Genomic DNA, 19,341 nt, shown 5'->3' on the forward strand with positions numbered 1-19,341 from the left:
CGGTACTGTGTCGGAAGCTTTTTGTTAGTCCAGAAATATATCTGAACATCCTAGTCAGTCCTTTCATATTTTGATTCATTTATCATTGAACTCTTAGTAGGTTTGTTAGGACCTAGTAAGTTTCCCTTCTCTATAACCGTATTGCTCCTTGTTTACATACCTAATCCTCTCTAGATATTTTACTATTCTTAACTCTAGTTATTATTTCGAGTACTGTGCAGGGAATGCTAGTCAAGTGACTAGCATCCCCTGATCTGTAGCTAAGTGCCTCGTCCCTTTCCCTTCTCTTGTATATTAATACCACATTTACCATCAACCAGCAGCTGGGAAACTCGCCTTTCGCAAGTGACTCATTCAAGATCAGAGCTAGAAGTATACTCAGGGTCTGTGGAGCTGCTTTCATCCTCCATGGGGATATATTGTCTAGCCCAACAGCTTTCGTTTCATCTAGTGACGTTAGTTGTCTCATTCCTTCCTCTGCTTGTCACCTCAGTATGTCAGTCGTTCCTCTTTGGTTACCTCCTCTCCTACCACTGGCAACTGTTATGACAAAGTCGAGTACACTCCATAGAGGCTGGCATTGAGTTTTTCACAACTTTCACTTAAATTCTGTGTATGTTCTCCCTTCTTGCGGAGCCTAGTGTCTTAGTTATTCATTTTCTTCAATATGTGGCTATTTAATAAATTCCGTTGTTTCTTAGCTTTGAATCCAATGTCATATTCATATGTTTTATACTCCTCTTGTGTCATTTATTCGTTACTCTGTTGCATTTGTTCGGGCTCTACTGTTCTCTGCCCTCTGTATTGCTTCACCCCTTCCTGATTGTTTTTGGTTTCTTGACATTGTCTATTGATCCTTGGGCTCATGGCATTGTCTATTGATCCTTGGGGTCATGGCATTGTCTATTGATCCTTGGGCTCATGGCATTGTCTATTGATCCTTGGGGTCATGACATTGTCTAGTGATCCTTGGGCTCATGGCATTGTCTATTGATCCTTGGGGTCATGGCATTGTCTATTGATCCTTGGGGTCATGGCATTGTCTATTGATCCTTGGGCTCATGACATTGTCTAGTGATCCTTGGGCTCATGGCATTGTCTATTGATCCTTGGGGTCATGGCATTGTCTATTGATCCTTGGGCTCATGGCATTGTCTATTCAACCATGGGGTTTTGGCGTTGTCTGTTCATATATATCGTCTTAGCCTGCGTGCTTTTTATGCTTTATTTGATCCATCTTTTCTTGGATTGTGTATCCCATTGCAGTTTTTCCCAGATACGCTCTTGCTTTCGTGCATTTCCCTTTCCTGTAGGCTACTTTCCATTCTGTGACCTCGCGAATGATGGTCTTGGATGGCTTTTTGTGCAACCATATTGGAGAAGAGAAAAACACAAGGATCCATGGCTTCAAAATGGGACTTTATGCTCCATGTTCCCAGTGTCTTTTTCATTGTGGCGAAGTGGTACCTTACCTTGAGGTTAGATGTTTTCGGGGCTAAGTGTCCCCGCGGCCCGGTCTTCGACCAGGCGTCCTGGTTGCTGGACTGGTCAATCAGGGTGTTGAACGCGGCTGCTCGCAGCCTGACGTATGAGTCACAGCCTGGTTTATCAGGTTTCTTTGGAGGTGCTTATCCAGTTCTCTCTTGAACACTGGGAGGGGTCTGCCAGTTATGCCCTTTATGTGTAGTGGAAGCGTGTTGAACAGTCTTGGGCCTCTGATGTTGATAAGAGTTCTCTCTCAGAGTACCTGTTGCACCTCTGCTCTTCAACGGGGGTATTCTGCACATCCTGCCATGCCTTCTGGTCTCATGTGATGTTATTTCTGTGTGCAGGTTTGGTAACACACTCGCCTGGCGTTTCGCGAGCGCTTTGGCCTGGGTTCGTATCCTGGCCGGGGAGGATTTACTGGGCGCCAATCCTTAACTGCAGCCTCTGTTTACCCAACAGCAAAATGGGTACCTGGCTGTTAAACGATTTGGCAGGGTCGTATTCCGGGTAAAATTAGGATTAAGAACTTGCCGGAAACGCTATGCGTGCTAGTGGCTGTACAAGAATGTAAGAACTTTTGTATATATAAATAAATATAGCAAAAAATCAGGTTCAGTAGATGAGGTCATCCTCGCCTTTTCTGCCATCTTTTAAATGTTGTGTTAAAACGTTCTCTTTCTATAACGTCCACTGATTTTGAAACAAAAAACAATCATGTACACCGTTCCTGAGTGTGAGGACATGAGTACTGAGCGAGCAACCAAGGTCGGTGCATTCCTCACTATGCGGGATTTCTTACGTGTCACTTTAGCTTTAGTAATATTCCTCTCATTCTGTTACTTGCATTTTGCTGTTCTTTGTTGGTCATCTGTACATTTTTTTTGTTGGAGTTTGTGATTCTTGTCTGGGTCTTGTGTTGTTTCGCTGAGGAGACATTTCATTCACCGGGGGAGCCGGTCGGCCGAGCGGACAGCACGCTGGGCTTGTGATCCTGTGATCCTGGGTTCGATTCCAGGCGCCGGCGAGAAACAATGGGCAGAGTTTCTTTCACCCTATGCCCCTGTTACCGAGCAGTAAAATAGGTACCTGGGTGTTAGTCAGCTGTCACGGGCTGCTTCCTGGGGGTGGAGGCCTGGTCGAGGACCGGGCCTCGGGGACACTAAAGCCCCGAAATCATCTCAAGAAGATCAAAACAACTATCTTTTTTCCATCTGCTCTCATAGTCTCAGTGATATTGTTTGTTTATACGTTTGAATTAGCTTCTGCAAGTTTTTTCAAACTTCAAATTATGTTTTTTTCTAACAGTGTCACACCCTCATCCCTGTTTGTTTTCTTAGTACTTGGTATCTCCCCGAAAATGTTGGGTTTCCACTATTGTAATCACATCATGTTAGTTTTCATTAATCTTTTATTTCATGTATTTTGTTTGTGATTCCATCAGCATTGGTATACCAGATCTTGAGGCTCATCCTGGACATTTTTTGTCATTGAATCCTTTGAACGGTCAAGTTTATTTTGTTCTAATGGTGTAGTACGCAAGTGGGAGATGTGTGGAGGAGTGTGTGTGGGGTGAGTGGTTGTGAGATATATCTTGAGGTTATCTTGAGTTGATTTCGGGGCTTTAGTGTCTCCGCGGCCCGGTCCTCGACCAGGCCTCCACCTCCAGGAAGCAGCCCGTTACAGCTGACTAATTCCCAGGTACCTATTTACTGCTAGGTAACAGGGGCATAGGGTGAAAGAAACTCTGTCCATCGTCTCTCGCCGGCGCCCGGGATCGAAACCGGGACCACAGGATCACGTGTCCAGCGTGCTGTCCGCTCGGCCGGTAGGAAGAGTTTGAGAGGAAGGGGAGAGGCTATGGGACTTTTTTAAGAGATATATAAAGTTGTTGAGAGACAGCGTGATGTGTGTGTGTGTGTGTGTGTGTGTGTGTGTGTGTGTGTGTGTGTGTGTGTGTGTGTGTGTGTGTGTGTGTGTGTGTGTGCGTGCGTGCGGGCGGGGGGAGGGGGGGAGCTGACAGCGAGTAGACAGCGCTTCAGATTCGTAGTTCCGAGGTTCCGGGTTTGATCCCCGGTGGAGGCGGAAACAAAATGGGCAGAGTTTTTTTCACCCTGATGCCCCTGTTATCTAGCAGTAAGTAGGTACCTGGGAGTTAGACAGCTACTATACGGGCTGGTTCCTGGGGTGTGTGTAACAAAAAGGAGGCCTGGTTGAGGACCGAGCCGCGGGGACACTAAGCCCCAAAATCATATCAAGATAACCTCAAGATGTGTTTGTGCACGCGCATGCACGGTTCCTCGCGTCCTAAGTATGCCTCATTAGAATAAAGAGTTTGGAATCCCAGCTAACCAGAAAGTTTAATTTACAGGAGGTCTGGTCAGGGACCGGGCCGCGGAAGCGTTGAGCCCCGAAATCAACGCACGGTAACAGTAACGGCCTAATTAGAAATAACCAAGATATTCCTTCCTTACATTGCAAGACGACAGGAAGCGCCGTGGGTATGTAATCTTTCTGACTCCATAACATGAAATGTTGATTTAAACACACACATGTGCTCCCAGCAGGCATAAAACCCCTTCCCCCTCCCCCCCCCCTATTGCTGAGTCAAGTTATGTGGCAATCCAACAAGAATGAGAGCCCCTCCATCCCCTCCCCCCCCCTAACGACAAGCGTCTCTCAACCAAAGGAATTAATTAATTAAACCTGCAGCGCGCCTGTAAGTCTATGCCAATTCATGGTGTATAATTAAATGGAACACGGACATATTGTGTTAGTGGTGGGGTGGGTGTTGGATACCCCTCTGTTGCCTCTGATGCCCTTTGTTACCTCTACCCTAGGTTCAAGTTCAAGTATGTTTATTGAGACAAGAACGAAATGCATCTCAAAGGGATAGAGTAGCTTAGACTATTTCTTACCCCCTATACCCTAGGTTGTGTGCGCGCGCGCGGCGTGCCTGTACACGTGGGTGGGTACTTGTCAGTACTTGCCTCTCATTGATTACGGGGAAAGTGAAGGCGAGCTCTTTGTGCTGCGCCTACTACTACTACTACTAGCCTAGTTGTACCCGCTGGACTATAACATAACTATTCTGACGCTTCTGTGTCCAATCTGTCCTTAAAGTTGTGGATGGCTGTGGCTTCCACAACAACTTCTTTCAGTGTCTTGGTAGCTTGGGTCAAGCACTGTGAGCCAAGCTTCCCAACCCTGGTATCTGGTGACTTGTGGCGGGTACAGGAGGCTTGTTAGATGGATCCAGGTCTCCCCCTCTCTTGACCAACGACCGACGGTTCCCCCAGCATGCAACCCTCTACTCACAACAGTTGGCTAACTCCCCGGTACCTATTTACTGCAGGGGGAGGAGAGGCACTGGGTGTAAGGAAGTGGCCCTAAACGTCTCGTCGGTTAAAAGCTCGTGGCTTGGCGTCCCCGCGGCCCGGTCGTTGACCAGTCCTTCTGGTTGTTGAACTGGTCAACTAGGTTGTTGGACGCAGTTGCTCGCAGCCTGACGGAGGGCTAATCACTACTGATCACTTATTCTACCTTACAAGCAGATAATCAACGGGACTTTACGGCAATTGTTGATCATATAGGTTGTAAAATAAGGGCTTTGATTTGTGCTTGTATTGTTACGCTTTTGTAATGAGCTCAATAATAAAAAGTGTGCGCATGGCGCTTTTCTTTGGGATTTATCGCACAACTTGGAAGATATTAGTAAGGTAGTCTTGGGATCTGTCGCCGTCTTAATTCTTTCTCCCACTTCCTAGACAGAGCTTGACATTAGCGTAGTGTGTAACACAATTTATTTTGTTTTGTAATTTAGATGATGATGTATCATCCAGATTGAGGTGTGGCTCATGAGGGTTGTGTGATGTAGCTCCGTAATCTTCTGTTAATTAAGCCGAGTTAACCAAAAGTGTGAATAGACTAGTTCATCAATGCTGTAACTTACTTCAAACACATATTGGGTTACAGCTTCTCTGTCGTGCCTCTGTAACCTCTCCTACTACCGCTTACAGGATGGGGATGAGGTGCAAAATAAATCAACTGGGGTGAATTGTGAGACTTGGGGGTCACCCTTATGTTTCAGGGGTCCAATTTTTGTGTTGTGGAAGTGTTTGGCTGTTATTCATTTTGTAAGTTGGTTACTCATCTCTGTAAGTAAGCGAGGAGGACCTGATCAACCAGGCTGTAATTCAAACATCAGACTGCGAACAGCCGCGTCGAACAGCCTGGTTCACCAGACGATACATGGCCGCGGGGCCGTTGGTCGGAGACATGGCCGCGGGGCCGTTGGTCGGAGACATGGCCGCGGGGCCGTTGATCGGAGACATGGCTGCGGGTCCGTTGGTCGGAGACATGGCTGCGGGACCGTTGGTCGGAGACATGGCCGCGGGACCGTTGGTCCCCCTGAAGCTACACAAGGGAGCCACAAGGTAGGGGTGTTGTGTTGCCAAGAGCACTGTGTACAACAGTCGGGTGATGGTGCCTGGCACAACAGCCTGGCACTGGGTCCCCCCCCCCCCAGGCTTCTCACCCCTCTCAAGAATTTCTCCATATTCTTTAGTCACGTTCAGGCACATTCAACGCCTATCTCCTTCGCCAGAGACGTCTTGCCGCCAAAGAGGCGCCATAAGCCTCACTCACCTGTACCCCCAGGTTGGCCTTGCAACCCGTTCTCGCACTTGCTTATGGTCAATATTGGCTTATTTAATAAGTGCATATGTGACATACTATTTGATTGTGAATATTTTAGTTTACCTTGAAAAGCTTCATAGAAAACACCGACCTCACCTAACCTTCTTAGTATGTTAAGATAAGCATCTCATTGCTTCTTATTTACAATTATTACTTAACCTATCAACGGTATAGGTTAAGTAATAATTGTAAATAAGAAGCAATAAGTTGCTTATCTTAACTAACATACTAAGAAGGTTGGGTGAGGTCGGTGTTTTCTATGAAGCTTTTCAAGGTAAACTAAAATATTCACAATCAAATAGTATGTCACATATGCACTTATTAAATAAGCCAATATTGACTATAAGCAAGTGCGAGAACGGGTTGGGCCAGGAGAAGGGTGGTGGTTCCCTTGCAACACATCCTCCTGGCATCACGTTGCATCGTCACGTCTACTTTACCTGAGGCCAAATACTAATCATGGTACTACCAAGAACTAATAATGGTAGCGGCTAGCAAAATTGACGCGATGTCCCGTTTTCTGTCGGTGGGTCCTCGGGTTTGTTAGCTTCGGGGAATTTAGCACAACAGTTTAGTGACGTTGGGAACGCTCAGGAGAACAGGTGTATTCAACTGCATAGTGAAGGTGAGAGTTAGGCTGTGGGCGAGAATTGGGGTTTGTGAGAGTAAAGGGGGGGGGGATGTAGGAGAGCGAAGGGGAGGGGGGGGGGGGGGGTTAGGGGAAAGTAGGGGGGTGTGGGTAAGAGTACAGGGGGGGGGGGGGATGAGAGAGGTGTGTGGGTGAGAGGTGTGGCCAGGAGTTTACACAGTAGGGATGAGGACTAGAGGTTCTCTGGGAAATATAGGCGTTGGCATCAGTGTTGCGCCAACACCCGGCTGTGTTGCTCTGTGTGTGTGGCAACCCGCCTTCTCTTGTTTATACTCAATTAAAAATAACGACGCTAGTTAATGGTGTATGGGGAGAGCTTTTTTGTATATATATATATATATATATATATATATATATATGTGTGTGTGTGTGTGTGTGTGTGTGTGTGTGTGTGTGTGTGTGTGTGTGTGTGTGTGTGTGTGTGTGTGTGTGTGTGTGTGTAATTAATTAGCGAAAAGCTTTTTTGTGTATGTTGATGTGTTGGTTTTGTGTTCCTATGTATTTAATTTTGTTCATGTTATGTTATAATTCCCCTCATTGTCGTGGACAGGAAGCCTGTGTACATATATGGTAGGCTTGGGGTAAGGTGTGTAATTACACCCTCCTCCCTCAGTCGAATTACTGACTGACCTTCCCTAGGATGCAACAACCCTACAATAATAGGTTGTAGGGTTGTACCAGCTCCCTGGTAACTGTTTACTGCTAGGTGAGGCGTTAGGTGAAAGGAAAGGTGAACTTGAAAAAGCTGTAACCAAACCACCCTACAGCTCCGGACCTCCCAGGAAACGTGCCCAACCGTTTCGGTTGGGCACGTGGGGGGTGTTTATTTGCTACAATTTAACATTTAAAATTTTCCCCTTCCCTATTCCCTCCCTCCTTTTCTCCTATTTCCCCCCCCCCCTTCACTTTCTCTCAGTTTCTTCTCTCTGCCCTCCTCCTCCTCCTCGTCCGTGGAGTCAGGCCACAACTGAAGTGTATGAAGTATAAAATGGTTTAACAAATTGTATATCAATAGTGTGCTAAAATTATCATCCCAAAATAGAACTCTAAACAAAGGTTTCAGATTCATTAAGTTTAGATAGAGAAAGAAATTGGCAGACAATGGGGTGTGTACAGGGTTGCTGATCACTCAGAGGTGTTGTGTGTGTGTGTGTGTGTGTGTGTGTGTGTGTGTGTGTGTGTGTGTGTGTGTGTGTGTGTGTGTGTGTGTGTGTGTGTGTGTGTGTGTGTGTGTGTGTGTGTGTATGTGTGTGTGTGTGTGTGTGTGTGTGTGTGTGTGTGTGTGTGTGTATGTGTGTGTGTATGTGTGTGTGTGTGTATGTGTGTGTGTGTGTGTGTGTGTGTGTGTGTGTGTGTGTGTGTGTGTGTGTGTGTGTGTGTGTGTGTGTGTGTGTGTGTGTGTGTGCAGGGTTGCTGACCACACAGTGGGGTGTACGTAGGGTTGAAGGTCAGTGATCAAGTCCTTAAGTAACACCATCGAAACCAACGTTCTGTGGAAACGTTTCAGGTCTGAAACGGTTAGACAAGCACACACGTGTTGGAGATTTGTATATAAATACTAGATTCTGCACGTTTCTCTGTTCGTCCTCATACATACATATACTCTTTAGGTTTATATCGAGGTCCTTCCATGGTCGAATATTCCCGCAGGTTGCAACTCTATCTCTTGGTTATCTTGGTTATCTTGAGATAATTTCGGGGCTTTTTTAGTGCACCCTATAACAGTTCCCTGTGTCCCGGGTACCTATTGACGTAGTTAATAGCTAGTATGCAGCTTCCAGCTCCTCTTTATCTAACCTCTTCCAGTTCTCGACGACTTAGGACTCTAAAGACGTTCCTTCTCTAATACACACTGAAATCACAATATCGTGATGTATCATATCCCGGACATAGGTTCGAACCCACATCACGGCCCTAGGGAGCCGGTCGGCCGAGCGGACAGCACGTTGGACTTGTGATCCTGTGGTCCCGGGTTCGATCCCAGGCGCCGGCGAGAAACATTGGGCAGAGTTTCTTTCACCCTATGCCCCTGTTACCTAGCAGTAAAATAGGTACCTGGGAGTTAGTCAGCTGTCACGGGCTGCTTCCTGGGGGTGGAGGCCTGGTCGAGGACCGGGCCGCGGGGACACTAAAAAAAAAAAAGCCCCGAAATCATCTCAAGATAACCTCAAGATATCTCAAGGTAACGGCCCTTGTGGATTTGTTCCTTCTCGAATCTCTGCCATTCTTGTCTTTAGGCCAGGATTCATAAAGCATATAAGCAACCATTTACGAAACCTGTACATCTTTCCTTAATCATGATGCACCCCACAACAGTTGCCTAACTCCCTGGTACTTCTTATACTGCTTATTAAGTGAACAGGGGCATCAGGTGAAAAGAAACGTGCTCAACTGTCTCTGTCCCCCCACTGACGGGCTATTCATGCCCGTGCCTCTTGGGTGGCTTAACCTTCATAAATCATCAATCAATCGTCTCTGTCCCGCTCGGGAAATCGAACCCGGGATCCTTGCTTGTGAGCCAAAGACGTAGGCTACTGCGCTACGTGTTGCATATCTTGAATGATGTTGTAAGCAAGTTGCTTGACGTTGTATTTTGCACGTTCAACAGCACTGTTGTATGCATATCACATGACGCTGTAGTGGATGTTGGACTGTAGTTCATTGTATACGTGTAACATTGGGCTTAAATACATGTTACAGTATGCTGTACTGGAAATGTTGCACAACGCTGTATTGCAATTGTGGATTGACTCCGTATTGAATGCATGTTGAATTGCTCTCTTTTTTTGTAATGTTGAATAGCTGTGCTTTGTATGCATGTTACAAAATGCCTCACTGCTTTACATGATACATATAGTACTGCATATGTATCGTATGGCGATGTACTATATACATCCATTGTATGGTTGGTGTTTGACACAGCTTGAAGAGCAGAGGTGCAACAGGTACTCTGAGAGAGAACTATCAACATCAGAGGCCCGAGACTGTTCAACACTACACATAAGGGGCATAACTGGCAAACCCCTCACAGTGTTCAAGAGAGAACTGGATAAGCACCTCCAAACGATACCTGATCAACCAGGCTGTGACTCATACGCCAGGCTGCGAGCAGCCGCGTCTAACAGCCTGGTTGATCAGTCCAGCAACCAGGAGGCCTGGTCGACGACCGGGCCGCAGGGACGCTGAGCCCCGGAAGCACCTCAAGGGCCAAGGCACCCACCTTGAGGCCAGTAACCTCAAGGTAGCTCGAGTGCATGGGGGGGAGTTGTGTAAAACCCCTGGTTTGTGCCTCGGAGAGGCTGCAGGATCCAGTAAGTTCAGTAGAACTTCGGTTTCAACTCCTTTTGACCATGTCATAGCTCAGTCGATTAAGGCAGCGTCTGGGGATGCTCTCGGACGCAGGTTCGAATCCTCGTCACGGCCCTTGTGGATTTGTTCATTTGGTTTGTGTTCCTTGACTGTAACGTTGCACAAAATATATGCTGGTGTAATGCATCAATTACTAAAGCGGTGTAATGTATAAAATGCATGGAGATGTATACATTACAAGGCGGATTACAAGATAGAGCGCTTTTCCTTCTATTACATAACACAACTCTTACGTGATATACAATGCAGTCCTGTGCAATTCTGCATGCTGCATTGAGCAGCATTGTGTATATTGCACAGTCATCAGAGGGAGCCGGTCCGCCGAGCGGACAGCAGGCTGGACTTGTGATCCTGTGGTCCCGGGTTCGATCCCGGGCGCCGGAGAGAAACAATGGGCAGGGTTTCTTTCACCATATGCCCCTGTTAGCTAGCAGTAAAATAGGTACCTGGGTGTTAGTCAGCTGTCACGGGCTGCTTCCTGGGGGTGGAGGCCTGGTCGAGGACCGGGCCGCGGGGACACTAAAGCCCCGAAAGCATCTCAAGATAACCTCAAGATAACCATCGTGTGAGTTAGAAGTCAGAAGAGAGACGCGTGTATGAACGATGTGTAAGATGCAGTTGACTGGCAAAAAAAAAAAAAGTTCCTTTCTAGTAAGACTTAATTGAATTCCTCAGATTAGGCAAAATTGTAATTAATTTTTATCAGTAACGATGTTAATATTAATAAGTGCGTCAGGAAACGCATTTGATGATGCGGATGCATCAGATAAACGCAGATGCGTCAGGTAATCAGGCAACCTGTCCTGCTACATAAGAACGTCGCTCGTATGCGTTACTTAAGGCCACAAAGAAAATGGAAGCGGCTCGCGAAAGTGACCCCGTTTTCTGTTTTGGGTCCTCTGGTAAGTTAGGAGAGGACACTTTAAATTGACTGTTTTTTTTTATCTTGACGTTGGGAAACCTTAGGAGGCCGGGCTGAATCAGCAGCCTGGGGGGGGGTAGGCAGGGAGGCTGGTTGTTGTTGTTGTTTTAGATTTAGCTACTCAGAACGAAGTGTCCATGTAGCACGGGCTATGGCGAGCCCGTGAAAAGGGAGGCTGGAGGAGCGTGTGTTTATATAGGGGTATTACAGAGGAAGGTGCGGTGGGCAAGCGGCCAAGGTCATAATTGGTGGAACACTGTTGATGGGGGGTTGATTGTACTCGTCCTCGATTGTTGGAGCATTAAGGTCAACATAAGATTGTGTTGGTGCATAGTAAGGACAACACGGGAACGGGGGGGTCCCGTTGGCCCCTGCCACCCCTCCAGGTTGACTGACTTCCTGTTGGAGAGGGGGGGGGGATCAAACCAAGATTGTAGATATAGACCAAAAGAGAGGCCAAGAACTGCGTTCTGGCTACTAGGTACAACATATATATATATATATATATATATATATATATATATATATATATATATATATATATATATATATATATATATATATATATATATATATATATATATATATATATATATATGTCGTACCTAGTAGCCAGAACGCACTTCTCAGCCTACTATGCAAGGCCCGATTTGCCTAATACGCCAAGTTTTCATGAAATAATATTTTTTCGACAACCTAACCTACCTAACCTAACCTAACCTGACTTTTTCGGCTACCTAACCTAACCTAACCTATAAAGATAGGTTAGGTTAGGTAAGGTTGGTTAGGTTCGGTCATATATCTACGTTAATTTTAACTCCAATTAAAAAAAATTGATCTCATACGTAATGAAATGGGTAGCTTTATCATTTCATAAGAAAAAAATTAGAGAAAATATATTAATTCAGGAAAACTTGGCTTATTATGCAAATCGGGCCTTGCATAGTAGGCTGAGAAGTGCGTTCTGGCTACTAGGTACGACATATATATATATATATATATATATATATATATATATATATATATATATATATATATATAATATATATATATAAGGTCGCATCACGTCATTGGTGGCACCAGGTAACTTAACAGCCCCCCTCCCCCCCAAAAAAAATGATATGCATTATGCAACAGCAAGAAGCGCTTATGCACTTATGAGAAATTGCAGTGCACGAAAATTTGATAAATTGTTGTATAAATCTATCGTTATATTTTAATTTACAAAAAGGTGTTAAGATACTGAAGAAGCCATACACCGTAATGAGACACTCCCCCCCCCCGATCCGAACAGTAAAAAATAAGATTGCTCTCGTTGCGCACCCGATTAAACGGAAATGAGAACTGGTGAATTTTGGCAAGGGCGAGGTAATATTCCAGGAGATGAGGATCCTTCGGCCCCCGGATGTAAACAAATATGGCGCGTGTTTTCGTCTAGCACTTCTCCCGGTTTTATTTGATTTTGATAGGCTTTATTGACGAAGAAGACGCGAGGGGCTTTGAAAGTAAATGTATTTTGTGAACATACAGTCGATATATATATATGAGAGAGAATGTGTGTGTTTGTCTGTCCAAGGTTGGAGGTCAGACACTTGGGCCTAGCCTCACCCAGCTTTGCATGGGAATGGTCGTGAGGTACGGGACGGACATAGGCTGGTTGGGGTCGGCGTAAGTTAAATACTTTAAGAAATAATGAAATTTATAGAGACCCCCTCAGGTGATTTAAATGAAGTTAAATGTAAGTTATTTGGTGTGTTTCCCTTAGAGTGCTCTTCTGTTTCCCTTTCAGTGCTCAAGGTAGGTAGGTAGAGATTTTAGTCCTTCGTAGTAAAATATTTTTTTGAGAGATCCAAAGAGTTGTTTCAGTGCTTTTTAATACATTTTCTGAGAGAAGGGGAAAGGGGAGGAAGAAGGAGAGGGGTGAAGAGGGGTAAAATGTTCGAAGAGGGCGGAAAGACAGCCGAATGCAACCAAGTACCCCTTCTATATATATACAAATGGAAACAAACGCCCGTCTGTTCAAGGTTGTAGGCCAGATCAGGAAGAGAGGGGGAAGATGTGGAAAAGAGGGGAGACGAATAGGAGGGAAGGGAGATGAGGGGGGGGGGAAGAGGGGGGGAAGGAAGATAGGAGGAAAGACATTTGGAGACGAACTATCCTGGGCACTGGCTGGTACCTGGTGCATTCATATTAGTACGGTGAATAGGTACTTTTAGAATACTGTGTATAAAGTAATAACTTTGATACATTCTCGCAGTCAGTGAAAATATATATATATATATATATATATATATATATATATATATATATATATATATATATATATATATATATTATGTGACTGTGTTTATATTAAGTGTTTATGGTATTTTAAACGAACACGGTGGATACTTCCCTCCGTCCCTTCCGTTATTACTCGGATGTAAACAGATTTGGCAGATGTTTTCCTTCCGCTAGACTCGCTGCTCGCTCTCTTTCTCTCTTTCTCTTTGGTTTGCTGTGCTTCCCTCCATGCGGGGTCCTTGAGTCTGCCTGGGTCGATGTGTGTATGTGTATGTGTGTGTGTGTGTGTGTGTGTGTGTGTGTGTGTGTGTGTGTGTGTGTGTGTGTGTGTGTGTGTGTGTGTGTGTGTGTGTGTACTCACCTATTTGTGCTTGCAGGATCGAGCATTGACTCTTGGATCCCGCCTTTCCAGTCATCATTTGTTTACAGCAATACTCCTGTCCCATTTCCCTATCATATCTAGTTTTAAAATTATGAATAGAGTTTGCTTCCACAACCTGCTCCTTAAGTGCATTCCATTTTTCTACTACTCTCACGCTAAAAGAAAACTTCCTAACATCTCTGTGACTCATCTGAGTTTCCAGCTTCCACCCATGTCCCCTCGTTCTGTTACTATTCCGTGTGAACATTTCATCTATTTCCACTTTGTCAATTCCCCTGAGTATTTTATATGTTCCTATCATATCCCCCCTCTCCCTTTTTTTTCTAGTGTCGTAAGCGTAACCTCCTCAATACAGGTAAATGTACCAAAAGCTGTGAATTCTTTCACCCAGAAATTTGCAAGAACTCTTTGGACAGGAAAGAGTGCTTCAATGCTGAATGCCCAGCTTTTCATATAAGAGGTACCAGGCGAATAAAACCGACAGACTACCACTATGAAAACAGCCACTACTCCATCAACCGGGATAATTTTTTAGCAAGAGGAGGAGGAGAAGAATGGCTAAAAATGACCAGACTCTACCACCAACTCGGTCAAATGCTAGAGAGGACGCAAACACAGTGGCCTCCTTACCAGAGCCTCAGATATTAACACCAATTAAAGCATCCAGCACTTCCACTAACACGATAACATCATTTATATTTGCCAACATCCAGGGTATAAAAACACGCAAATCCAACAAAGTTCATTTTATAGATGGTCTCCTTCATGAGGCAAATGCAGTGTTTGCAGCCCTAACGGAAACTCACACAAAGGACTACCTTGATGGTGAAATATGGATCCCAGAATACAATCTCTTCAGATGTGATAGGAAACACCGGCTTCAGGGTGGGGTCAGCCTCTACATCAAAGACACACTCATCTGTACTGAGCTGCTAAACACCTCAAATGATATGGTGGAAGTGCTGATAGTCAAAATAGAGATCCTAAATGTAGTTGTTGTCCTTGTATATAAGTCACCGGAGGCAAACCCTCAGCAGTTTAAAGACCAACTAATGAAAATAGAGCACTGCTTGGAAAACCTCACAAATCCAGCTCCGAACATCATCCTGCTTGGGGACTTCAACCTACGGCACCTGAAATGGAAGCACCTGGCTAATACAGTAATATCAGAAAGAATACCAGGAAGTAGCCTAAATGAGCAGGCACATGCAAATGACCTGCTACGGATGTGCGATAGGTTTGCCTTAAACCAGCAAATAGTAGAACCAACTAGGAAGGAGAACACGCTGGACCTCATTTTCACTAATAATGATGAGTTGATCGGGAACATAATGATTACAAATACCTGTTACTCAGATCACAACTTAATTGAGGTACTGACAACCATGGGGAATGGACCTCCAAAACCAGTCCAGATTCCCGGTGGAGGAGATTTCAGCAAATTCAACTTCAATAATAAACGGATAAACTGGGAGCAAATAAACCAGGACTTCACAGAAATAAACTGGGAAGAACAGCTAGGAAATGCAAACCTGAACCAGTGCCTGGAAAAAATAAGCTCAGTAGCACTAGAAATATGTTCAAACCGCATACCCCTAAGAAAAAAGAGAAAGAGATGCAGATTGGAACGGGAACGTCGTTCCTTATATAGGCGAAGAAAACGAATCGCGGAACAACTTGAGTCGCACCCTATCTCAAGAACGGCGAAGAAGGTTAGGTAGAGAAATAGAAACAATTGAACTCAAGCTACAAGAATCATACAAAACCCAGGAGAGGCAAAGAGAGCAAAAGGCCATCAGTGAAAGAGAGAAATCCGAAATATTTTTTCTCCTATGCAAAATCAAGATCAAAAACCACATCTAGTATCGGGCCCCTGCGAAAGGGAGATGGAACTTTCACAGATGACAACAAAGAAATGAGCGAGTTACTGAGGAAGCAGTACGACTCTGTTTTCAGTGAGCCATTAAATGCACTAAAGATTGATAACCCAAATGAATTTTTCATTGATATGATACCAACATCAAATCACATATCAGACGTCGCCCTATCCCCACTAGATTTTGAAGAAGCCATAAACAGTATGCCTATGCACTCTGCACCAGGCCCGGATTCTTGGAACTCCATATTCATCAAGAACTGTAAAAAACCACTATCGCAGGCCCTTCACATTCTGTGGAGACAAAGCCTAGATACTGGCGTTATCCCTGACATACTAAAAACAGCAGAGATAGCACCACTCCATAAAGGAGGAAATAAGGCAGAGGCAAAAAATTACAGACCGATAGCACTAACATCGCACATCATAAAAATTTTTGAGAGAGTGCTAAGAAGTAAGATCACAAAATACATGGAATCACAGCATCTCCATAACCCCGGACAACATGGTTTCAGAACAGGGCGCTCTTGCCTGTCGCAGTTGCTGGACCACTATGATATGGCATTAGATGCTATGGAAGACAAACAAAACGCTGATGTAATTTACACAGATTTCGCAAAAGCTTTTGATAAATGTGACCATGGTGTTATTGCACATAAAATGCGTTCAAAAGGAATTACCGGGAAAATAGGCAGATGGATCTACAATTTCCTGACTGACAGAACCCAATGTGTAATAGTCAACAAAATAAAATCCAGCCCATCAACCGTGAAGAGCTCAGTCCCCCAGGGTACTGTGCTTGCTCCAGTACTTTTTCTCATCCTCATATCGGACACAGACCAGAACACAACCTATAGCACTGTATCATCCTTTGCAGATGACACTAGGATTTTCATGAGAGTTGGCAACATAGAGGACACGGCAAACCTCCAATCAGATGTTGATCAGGTCTTTCTATGGGCTACAGAAAATAATATGGTATTCAACGAGGATAAGTTTCAGCTCATGCGCTACGGAAAAATTGAAAACATAAAAACAGGAACCACGTACAAAACGCAGGCAAATCATAACATAGAACGAAAAGGCAATGTAAAGGACCTGGGTGTACTCATGTCGGAAGACCTTACCTTTAAAGAACACAATAAAGTAGCCGTCATAACTGCAAGAAAAATGACAGGTTGGATAACAAGAACTTTTCACACTAGAGATGCTATACCGATGATGATACTTTTCAAAACGCTTGTGCTATCTAGAGTGGAGTACTGCTGCACAATGACAGCCCCTTTCAAAGCTGGAGAAATTGCTGACCTAGAGAGCGTGCAGAGATCCTTTACTGCTAGAATCCACTCAGTAAAACATCTAAATTACTGGGACCGACTAAAGAGCCTAAATCTGCACTCCCTTGAGCGCAGGCGGGAGAGATACATAATAATTTACACGTGGAAAATAATTGAGGGGCTGGTCCCAAACCTGCACACAGAAATAACACCACATGAGACCAGAAGACATGGCAGGATGTGCAGAATACCCCCGTTGAAAAGCAGAGGTGCAACAGGTACTCTGAGAGAGAACTCTATCAACATCAGAGGCCCGAGACTGTTCAACACGCTTCCACTACACATAAGGGGCATAACTGGCAAACCCCTCACAGTGTTCAAGAGAGAACTGGATAAGCACCTCCAAAGGATACCTGATCAACCAGGCTGTGACTCATACGTCAGGCTGCGAGCAGCCGCGTCTAACAGCCTGGTTGATCAGTCCAGCAACCAGGAGGCCTGGTCGACGACCGGGCCGCGGGGACACTAAGCCCCGGAAGCACCTCAAGGTAGCCTCAAGGTAGCGTTAGTTCCTTCAGACGCTCTTCATATCCCATCCCTCGTAACTCTGGGACAAGCCTCGTCGCAAACTTCTGAACCTTTTCCAGTTTCCTTATGTGTTTCTTCAGATGGGGACTCCATGATGGCGCGGCATACTCTAAGACTGGCCCCACGTAGGCAGTGTAAAGCGCCCTAAAAGCCTTTTCACTTAGATTTCTGAATGATGTTCTAACTTTCGTCTGTGTAGAGTACGCTGCTATCGTTATCCTATTTATATGTACCTCAGGAGTTAGATTAGGTGTTACGTCCACTCCCAGGTCTCTTTCTCGAATCGTCACAGGTAGGCAGTTCCCATTCATTGTGTACTGTCCCTTTGGTCGCCTATCACCTGATCCCATTTCCATAACTTTACATTTAATCGTGTTGAACTGCAGTAGCCATTTCTCTGACCATCTCTGCAAGCTCTGAGATGTGCAGAGATGCAACCATGTGTGTGTGTGTGTGTGTGTGTGTGTGTGTGTGTGTGTGTGTGTGTGTGTGTGTGTGTGTGTGTGTGTGTGTGTGTGTGACTGGCTGGCTGTACCCCTTCTCTGCCCAGCTTGTTGTACCTCTCAGCACCCTGCTCACTGTGTCTCGGGTCAAAGCAACGGTGTGGGACACAAGGCGATTAAAACATCCGAAATCAGATTTTTATTCCGACCGATGGTGCCCTTGTGAGACATGCCTCGGCATTCATATTCTGAGAGGACTGTGAGGAGCCAGGAGAGGTAAGACGTGCGCGGTCGTGCGAGGGGGAAGGGGAGGAGGAGGCGCTCGTCTTGAAGGATGGTAAGGGGCAAGATACCTACCTGCTTGATTGGGTTCTGGGAGTTCTTCTACTCCCCAAGCCCAGCCCGAGGGCAGGCTTGACTTGTGAGAGTGGGAGGGAGGGACGTGGGAGAGAGAGGGAGGGAGGGACGTGGGAGAAGAATCCGGATAAGGCGAGGAATAGTGGTGGGTTGGGGGTGTGGGATGATGGGGTGGTGGGGGTTAGGGGGTTGAATTGAAATTGAAATAAGTTTATTGAGGTAAAATACACACAAAGGGATGAGGTAGCTCAAGCTATTCTCACCCCGTTCAGTACATCGTGTTAATACATACATATACACACATCACAAACAATAAACATATTACCAAACATTCTGAGAGATAAACATCTACATTTCCTCCTTTACACAAGTAGTATGGTATCAGAGGTTAGGGAATAGGGGGGTAGAGCGTGAGACTTCGGGAGGAAGCACAGAGGCCACTTCGAAGTCCAGTTGGGTTACGGGGACCTGTGAGCAACAGAGAGGGTTACTTACACTATCCATTTCATAACTACTGCACATCAATTTACTGTGCCAGCATAAAATGCTATTTTCATAAATAACGATAATATTTTCCCTGTAAATAATACATTCAGAGTAAAACAAGATGGTTATAATCGTACACATGCGACACTAGGCTAGTATTACCCAGAGATGTGAGCCATTCATCTGTCTGTAATAGTAGAAGAATATAAACAAATCCACAAGGGCCGTGACGAGGGTTCGAAGCTACGTCCGAGAGGATCCCAGACGCTGCCTTAATCGACTGAGTTACGACATGGTTAAAAGAATTGCAGATTCTTAAACTAATTCCTGTGTGGATTTGTTCATTTGATGCATAACGTTATTGTGATTTCTGTGTGTAATAGAAGGATATATGTTCGTCGCTCACACACTGACAATATGAGTAATAACACACTAGCAATAAATGGTAATTTAGTTAGTGAATATATATAACTCGGTTATTATGTAAACACTGATATTAAAAATACATTATTTGTACAGGAATAAC

The 19,341-nt window shown here is 45.0% G+C and overlaps 1 protein-coding gene across 6 annotated transcripts in view; it reads left to right on the plus strand.

The window, feature by feature from the left end:
- LOC123762100 (beta-1,4-N-acetylgalactosaminyltransferase bre-4) overlaps nt 1–19,341 on the plus strand; it is a 174,947-nt gene that overhangs the window by 40,885 nt on the left and 114,721 nt on the right. Inside the window, exon 2 of one of the 6 annotated variants that reach the window (XM_069300486.1) lies at nt 3,857–3,986. The exons of the other annotated variants lie outside the window; for them this stretch is intronic. The gene's annotated coding sequence lies outside the window, so the exon portion shown is untranslated. The remainder of the gene's footprint in view (nt 1–3,856; nt 3,987–19,341) is intronic. 6 annotated transcript variants of the gene reach the window in all.

Source organism: Procambarus clarkii, chromosome 5, assembly GCF_040958095.1.
Source record: "Procambarus clarkii isolate CNS0578487 chromosome 5, FALCON_Pclarkii_2.0, whole genome shotgun sequence".
Lineage (NCBI taxonomy): Eukaryota > Metazoa > Arthropoda > Malacostraca > Decapoda > Cambaridae > Procambarus > Procambarus clarkii.